This window comes from Pipistrellus hanaki (genome assembly GCF_964339955.1).
Source record: "Pipistrellus hanaki genome assembly, chromosome: 1".
NCBI lineage: Eukaryota > Metazoa > Chordata > Mammalia > Chiroptera > Vespertilionidae > Pipistrellus > Pipistrellus hanaki.
The window spans coordinates 159,572,379-159,580,034 of NC_140503.1; positions in this window are offsets into that span (position 1 = coordinate 159,572,379).

The window sequence follows — 7,656 nt, forward strand, 5'->3', positions numbered from 1 at the left end:
TACAACTTTTCAATTTTACTCCCAACATCCAAACGTTCACCAACTCTCTATCTATAATGTTGATTACATCACTCTTGCCCTTTCTGTTTTAATGAGGGAATGCTATTTCAATCCTTCATTAAGAACAGTGACATTAATAGCTTTTATTGCTAATGAGATACTTGTCTTCTGATATTATAGAATCTTCATTATGAGTTACACCTTGACTTACTAGAAGTCTGTTATTTGTAGTATATTCCCTTTTCCAGATAAGCTATCACATCAGTGAGCACATTTGCTCAAACAGCTGTACTTAGCAGCAGGAATCACACATGCCACCACAACCATAAATCTGCCAAGTACCTCCTGATAGTTTTATGTGCTCAGGAAAAAAAATAAAGAGAATTAAAATTACACACCCAAATGTTTATGCCTGGTTATTCATGTATACTCCAAATGTCAGGTATGTTCTACACGCATTAACTGAGAGCCAACTGCTCCAGGCACTGTGCTATTTGCAAAGTGATTGAGATACAGTTCCTGTCCTCAAATTCACAGTCTTGGGAAAAAGACTGACATGGAAGAAAAATTTTAACATGAGCAAATGGGTACAAATCACAGGAAAAGAAATATTATTTTGCTAAAAGAATACTTTAGAAAAAGGTACAGAAATGGAATTAATATTTACCATATTCCTCTTCTGTGTCACGATCTTTGCTGCAAGTTTGTTCATATTGCTTTATGTATCAATAACTACTACTAAAGGTTTCTTGGTGAATGGAAAACAATGCTGATGTCTTTCAGCAGGAAAAACTACAAAGCCAAAATTAATGACTACTAGCCATGATGAAACAGTAAGCTACACCACCTCTGTTCCAAACACACAGCAATGACAGATAAAATATGGACAGATAAAGCCAGAAAGACAGGCTTGAAACAAGATAAGCCCCTGTTTTAACCTGGCCTCCCAAGAATGCATAGCCTTGGACAAAGGCTTACTATTTTATTAGGAAAAACCACTTCAAAGTATTAATTATGACCCATTGATCATCTCCTAAGACTATCCTCTGAGAGGCTATAGAAAGGACTTCCCAATCCAAGAAAGAAAGGAGGAATTTATTTGAAGGCTTCCATCTCCCACTGGTTAAAACTCTCCTACAGATTTTTGCCTTTCCCCAACCGCTGCTCTCACACTCTTCTGAGTTGTACATGCCTCAGACCACAGCATCACCTGCCTGTCTTTAACAGTCCTCCCTGTCCCAGGCCCTGGTCAGGGTGCATGCAAGAGGCAACCAACCGATGTTTCTTTCATATCTATATTTCTCTCTGTCTTTTCCTCTCTCTCCCACTCTCTCTAAAAAAAATCAATGGAAAAATATCTTTAGGAGAGGATTTCTTTTTTTAAAAAAAAAAAGAGTCTTATAAATAAAATTTAAGAAATTAAAATATATATCACTATAGAGATACTATTATGTTAACAATACAAATTATTTTCATTTGAAATGTGCTGTAGGTATTTGAGCCCTCAAGTCATGCTATAGGTGAAGATATTCCCATATAGTTTATTTTTTTTTTAATCAGTATGACTTAAATAACTATTTCTTGTTGACAAACACCAAAAGAAACAGGATACCTTTATATAGTACGTTTCTAGCTCAAGTCAATCTTTAAAACACCATTTAAATAAGTCTGAAAGGATGGCCTGTATAGAGCCCATACCCAGCCCCTCCATTTTTACTTAGATTGAACATGGTTTGTCCTATTCGTACAGTTACTTAGTAAATAAATGAAATGAGAACCAAGAGCACCAACTCCAAGTCTTTTCTTTCCTTCTTTATTTTCTTTCTCCCTCTCTCTCTCTCTCTCTCTCTCTCTCTCTCTCTCTCTCTCTCTCTCTCTCTCTCTCTCTCTCTCTCTTTTTCATTAATCCCCACCCAAGGATATTTTTCCATTGATTTTTAGGAAGAGTGGAAAGGAGGGGGAGACACAGAAACATCAATGTAAGAGAGACACATCAATTGGTAGCCTCCTGTACATGTCCTGACGAGGGCCAGGATGGAGCCTGCAATCAAGGTATGGCCTTTGACCAGAATCAAACCTGGGACCCTTCAGTGTGCAGGCCAACAGTATATCCACTGAGCCAAACCAACTAGGTCAAGTCTTTCCATTAATATGTTCTGTCTTTGTGGCTCTCCACGAGTGTGTTGATGTCATTCTATTTGGAAACAGGAGCACAGGTGTGCAATGAATGCCTCCTCCAATCTTATGCCTCTTCCACTTCCGTGCTTTTATACCCTAAACCTATGAAGACTCATTTTGTTCTTTCACTCCCAGCAGTGCACTTTAGAAAGAAGTTGTCAGTTTTGTTTACCAACTTAAAAGCAATTAAATGTTTGAACATTTCTGCTAAACAAAATTCGTAGTATATAGTGACCATTTAATCTGATCAATCGCTTTGGACAGCTCAAATTAGATTACCTTTCTCAGTAGAATACTCGTCACACTTCCTTTAGTATTGGACAAATCAATCTCACTGATTTTTTTCAGGCTTTCTAAGCTAATCTTTGACCAGCGTGGAGACAGGATTACTTTAAGCCTCTTTGACAACACAGGAGAACCACAACTATAAATATAATTAGTGGCTTCTTTCTATATTTTTTAGAAGACATTTTCTGTCCTAGGAGATTGGATACTAGTAACAAGCAGAGGAGGAGGGAGGAATGGAGAAAAGGAAAAGCTGACACATTAAAGGTGGAAGAATGAGACCATTACAGTGACTTTCAAGCTCTTTGCAAAAGCTGCCGAACAGTGTCGTATCTGGATTGTTTGACACTGACAGAAGAATAATTTTCAATGCTTTCCTACTAAGTATTGTACAACAAAGTTATTCTATATAATAAATACCTAACATGCAAATCAACCAATTAGCAGAAAGACCTGCAAAACAATCGGTCGCTATGATACGCACTTACCACCAGGAGCAGACACACAATGCAGGAGCTGCCCCCTGGTAGTCAGCGCACTCCCACAAAGGGAGCACTGCTCAGCCAGAAGCCCTCCCCTCCCCCCTCTTGGCAGTGCTAAGGAGCAGCAAGCCTGGCTTCCTCAGAAGCTTGGCTCATGGCTGGCGATCACAGCGATAGTGGCAGGAGCCTCTCCCACCTCCGCTGTAGGTGGGCAGTAAGCAGCGAGGGGTCCCAGACTATGAAAGCCCCGGACTGCAAGAAGCCAGGGATCGGGCCTCAGCCTGCAGGCGAACATCCCCCGAGGGGTCCCAAACTGCAAGAGGACACAGGCTGGGCGGAGGGACCCCACCCCAATTGTATGAATTTCGTGCACTGGGCCTCTAGTTTTCAATAATAATCATGAAATGGAATGAGTGATAGGCAGAAAAGACATAAAGACAAATGAACCCTTCCTTTTATTAAATTTTGTGTATCTATAATTGTGCCAGTTTTTAAGTGAATGTTAATAAAACCAAAATATCTGAACCTTCTAAATCAAACTGATGTAATGTCTTGTTTCCTTGACTAGTTCTTTAGTTTTAAAGAAATTAAATATAAAAAGAGTAAATTTTAACTTTGAAAACACATTTGAATTTAATAAAACATTTCATATAAGAATTAAAATTTGTACTTGCCAAACAAAAATATCACTTCTCTCAGTCTTCACTATTTCACTGTTTACACCTTAAACAAACTCAAGTCTTAGTTCATCATCTTTACCCTTGCTGTTGCCACCATGGTTTATTTTTAACCTACAAATAATATGACTTAAGTAAAATGTTATATTATTTTTATGTGCTATCACAGGGGTTGGAGACAAGCAAGCTGGAAAGAAGCCAAACCTTCACAAACAAACTCTGCAAACAAGGTGTGTTTCACCTATATCCAAGGCCAACTGTATAAATGGGATTCTTCCGTAGAGAGAACACAAAATATGATGTTTCCTTAGGGGTACATTTTAAAGAAGCAATACTTTGCAATTTAAAACTTAGACCAAGAAAGTATTTTTTAGGAAGGAACACTTTATCCCTGAAATAGTTTTAGAGTTGTCAATGCATGATGAGAATTTTTTTAAATCAATTTTCAATTAGTTTTATTAATCTTTTTAGCTTTTCTACAGACCATTCACTGTCTCAATAACTTTTCAATAGCTTCACTGTTCTACCTCCACTCAAAGTTGTATCATAGCTTTTGTTTTATTTAAAAATACACACGTGTTCAAATTAAAGTATGGTGGAACAGAAATGTGAATGCAAATATAAATAGATACAGGAAAAGCTTATATAGGATTCCTGTCACAAGGACAAAAAAAATAAGCTTGATGGCCTTTAGGAACAGTCTAGAACTAATTGGGTAACTCCCTGGGGTGGATTTGAGTGGAACTGGTTGAGGGACTGGGTACTTAGAAGGATGCTCAAAGATGTATATATTCTTTTATTTCAGGTGGATATCCTTTACAACAATAGCTGCACATTGAAATCACCTGGGCACCTCTAAAAACTATTGATGCCTAAGCTCTACCTTGTCAGATTCTGATGTACTTGGTTGGAGATAGACTGACCATAAGGAATGTTAACTGTGCCCTTGCTGTGACTCTAATGTGCTACCAGGATTAGGAATCACGGCTTTAGAAAATTACTTCTCTGTCCTTGGCTCTTCAGGGGAAGCTACAGAATTCCTCTTTAGGAAGGACTTGGATGAAGCCAGCTGGTCAGTGCACTCCCACAAGGGGAGCACTGCTCAGCCAGAAAGCGAGGCGACTTGCCAATGTATCCTGAAGCTGGTGTCTGCATAACAAACCCACAAATTTTACTTAAGTTATATTATTTGGAGGTGTTATTTTGATTGGTGGAAAACAACCCCTGCCGCTAACCCTGTGGATTACCCATGTAGAGAAGAACTGGGGACTCAAGCACATCCTGTCCTGCATTATGACTGTGGGTTGCCTTGGGGTGTACTGCTCCGATCTCCCCTTAACAGCATCTTCCCATGGGATCACAGTTGACCAGCAGCCTCCTGCTGTCTACACCTTAGGTTCCAACTGGGAGCTCACAGCGTTCATGCTTCCTTGGGGCTATTCCCAACCAATGACGGAGTAAGGCTGCTGGACTAGAGCTCAGCCATTTCTACCCAATGCAGGATGCTCTAATGAGCACCTTTTGCTCAGGGAATCCCTGAGGCACAGGTTGGGCTGAGTCTTCCTCAGACTCCATGAAGTTTGAATCTCTTCCTACCAATACCTCCTTTCTTTTCTTTCTTTTCTCTTTTCCCAGGTGCCAGACCTGCACCATGATACCAAGACTCGCCTAACTCCCTCCTTTTACTTTCACAAGCATTTCCCTCAATAAATCTCTTCTGAATTTAATCTAAGGTGACCAGGCGTCCCGCTTTTGGCGGGACAGTCCCGATTTCTAACAATTTGTCCCGCGGCGGTTTTAAAAAGTCCCGATTTTAAGCGGGACAAATTGTTTGAAATCGGGACTGTCCCGCCAAAAGCGGGACGTCTGATCTCATCTTTGTGTTCTCTTATCAGAGGACCCAAACTGACACATGACTCTAATGCCACTTGATATTGGAATAGTTAATGAGCTCCCACGAGCTCCAGGTTATTCATCTGTTAAAATGAAGAATAAAAACTATAAGCAGCCGGGACCGGTTTGGCTCAGTGGATAGAGCGTCGGCCTGCAGTCTGAAAGGTCCCAGGTTTGATTCCGGTCAAGGGCATGTACATTGGTTGCGGGCACATCCCCGGTAGGGGGTGTGCAAGAGGCAGCTGATCGATGATTCTCTCTCATCGATGTTTCTAACTCTCTATCCCTCTCTCTTCCTCTCTGTGAAAAATCAATAAAATATATATTTTTTAAAAAACAAAAACTATAAGCGATATTGTGAAGATTGAATAAGACATATTATCAGTGAGCAAGGAGCCAACTTCTTGGAACATACAAAGAAGTTAATAAATATTAATATCTCCTTTCAGCTTTTGTGAACAAATATGTTTCCATCACATCATTGAACATTTTGTCCTATAACTTATGTTTTATGCACTGTGGCTGTACAGGTTGCATATGATGAATGGTATAAGGAGTATAAAAAAAGGAGTTTCTTTAAAAAAAAAAAAAGATAAATATGTGAGGTGATGGATATGTTAATTAATCATGTGGGAGAAATCCTTTCATAGTATATATGTGTAGCAAATCATCATAATGTACACTTTAAATATCTTATAATGTTGTAGAATAAAGTTTAAAAAAGGGATTTCTAAAGACAGTAACAATAAATATCATAGTAAAAGCATATACCATAGATGTAATATAGTTCACCTGGCCTAAGAAAGATACACAAAATAAAAATAAAATCCTGAGGAAAAATTTTTCACATGTATAATTCATATGCGTATTTATTAAATATCATATATGAAATTTTTTACTGCAAATTTTCTCTCAAGTTCAAAGCATGGAAAAACAAGGATGCGTGCCTACCATCAATTAATATCTCTAAACCAAACACAGATTCCTGCAGGTTTCTGCCTGGTTTCAAAGGTGGATATCTGCAAAACGTGTTCATAGTCCAAGTAAATGCAGGCAGACTTGTTTCCCACCAAAACTAGCCAGCAGATTTCTTTGCAGGAATCTTGCAATAAACTAACAGCACAATAAAAAAAAGTCTGGAGCGAGGGAAGAGGAGAAGTAGAGAATTGTATTACTTGTTGCTCTAAAATAGAAATAAAGTAAAAAAATGAATTTAAAATCCAGTTGGTTCTGCTAGCTACAGCCTCTGCATTCCTTAAAATTGCCGTGCTGTGTAAAATCATGCCATAAAAACCACAGGGCTTAAGAGAAACGGGGTTAGGGACCCAACACTCAGAAATCTCACCAGTGATACATTTTTTTTAAATGGAAGGAACCTAGTAAAAATGGTTGCACAGTTTTATACACATGACATGATTGTGGAATACATAAGTACTACAAAAACATGACACTTTACCTTGGGGAAAAACACCTGAAGTTTTCAGAACAGTTGTTAACTTGTGAATTGATGGAAGGAGGGTTATCGGAAAAGGATTTGAAAGTTCTAACAGCAGATGTGTGGGCATGGCTTATAATACATGTGGTGAACTGAGGTAACTGGTAGATATTTAAGGGTATACGTGTGTTTTATAAATTCCTGTGCAGCTGGGTTCAGTTGGCTGCAGTCTACTGCATTCACCTTGAGTATCTTAACAACTGTGTGGAAGCAATGTGAATTTAGTTTGCTTTCTAAAATAAATACCTTCAATAAATATCACTCATTTGTGGAATATAATGAACATAAACTGATGAACAAAAACAGGTCCAGAGACAGAAGCATCGATCAAACCTCAGAGTGAAAGTAGGGGAGGGGAGAGGTAAGGGAGAGTGCTCAAAGGACTCGTATGCATGCACATAAGCATAACCAAGGGACACAGACAAGAGGGGGCGAGGACATGAGTTGGGGTGGGGGAGGCAACGGGGGATAAGGACACATATGTAATACCTTAATCAATAAAGAAAAAATAAATAAAATCTAAAATATCCACAGACAAAAATACTAATAAAATAAATACCTTCAGTTAGTGCAAAACCATCTTGTAAGCCAAACAAATAGCTCCACTATAATTTGTTCTTATGCTGTCCAGACAACAGAACAACCC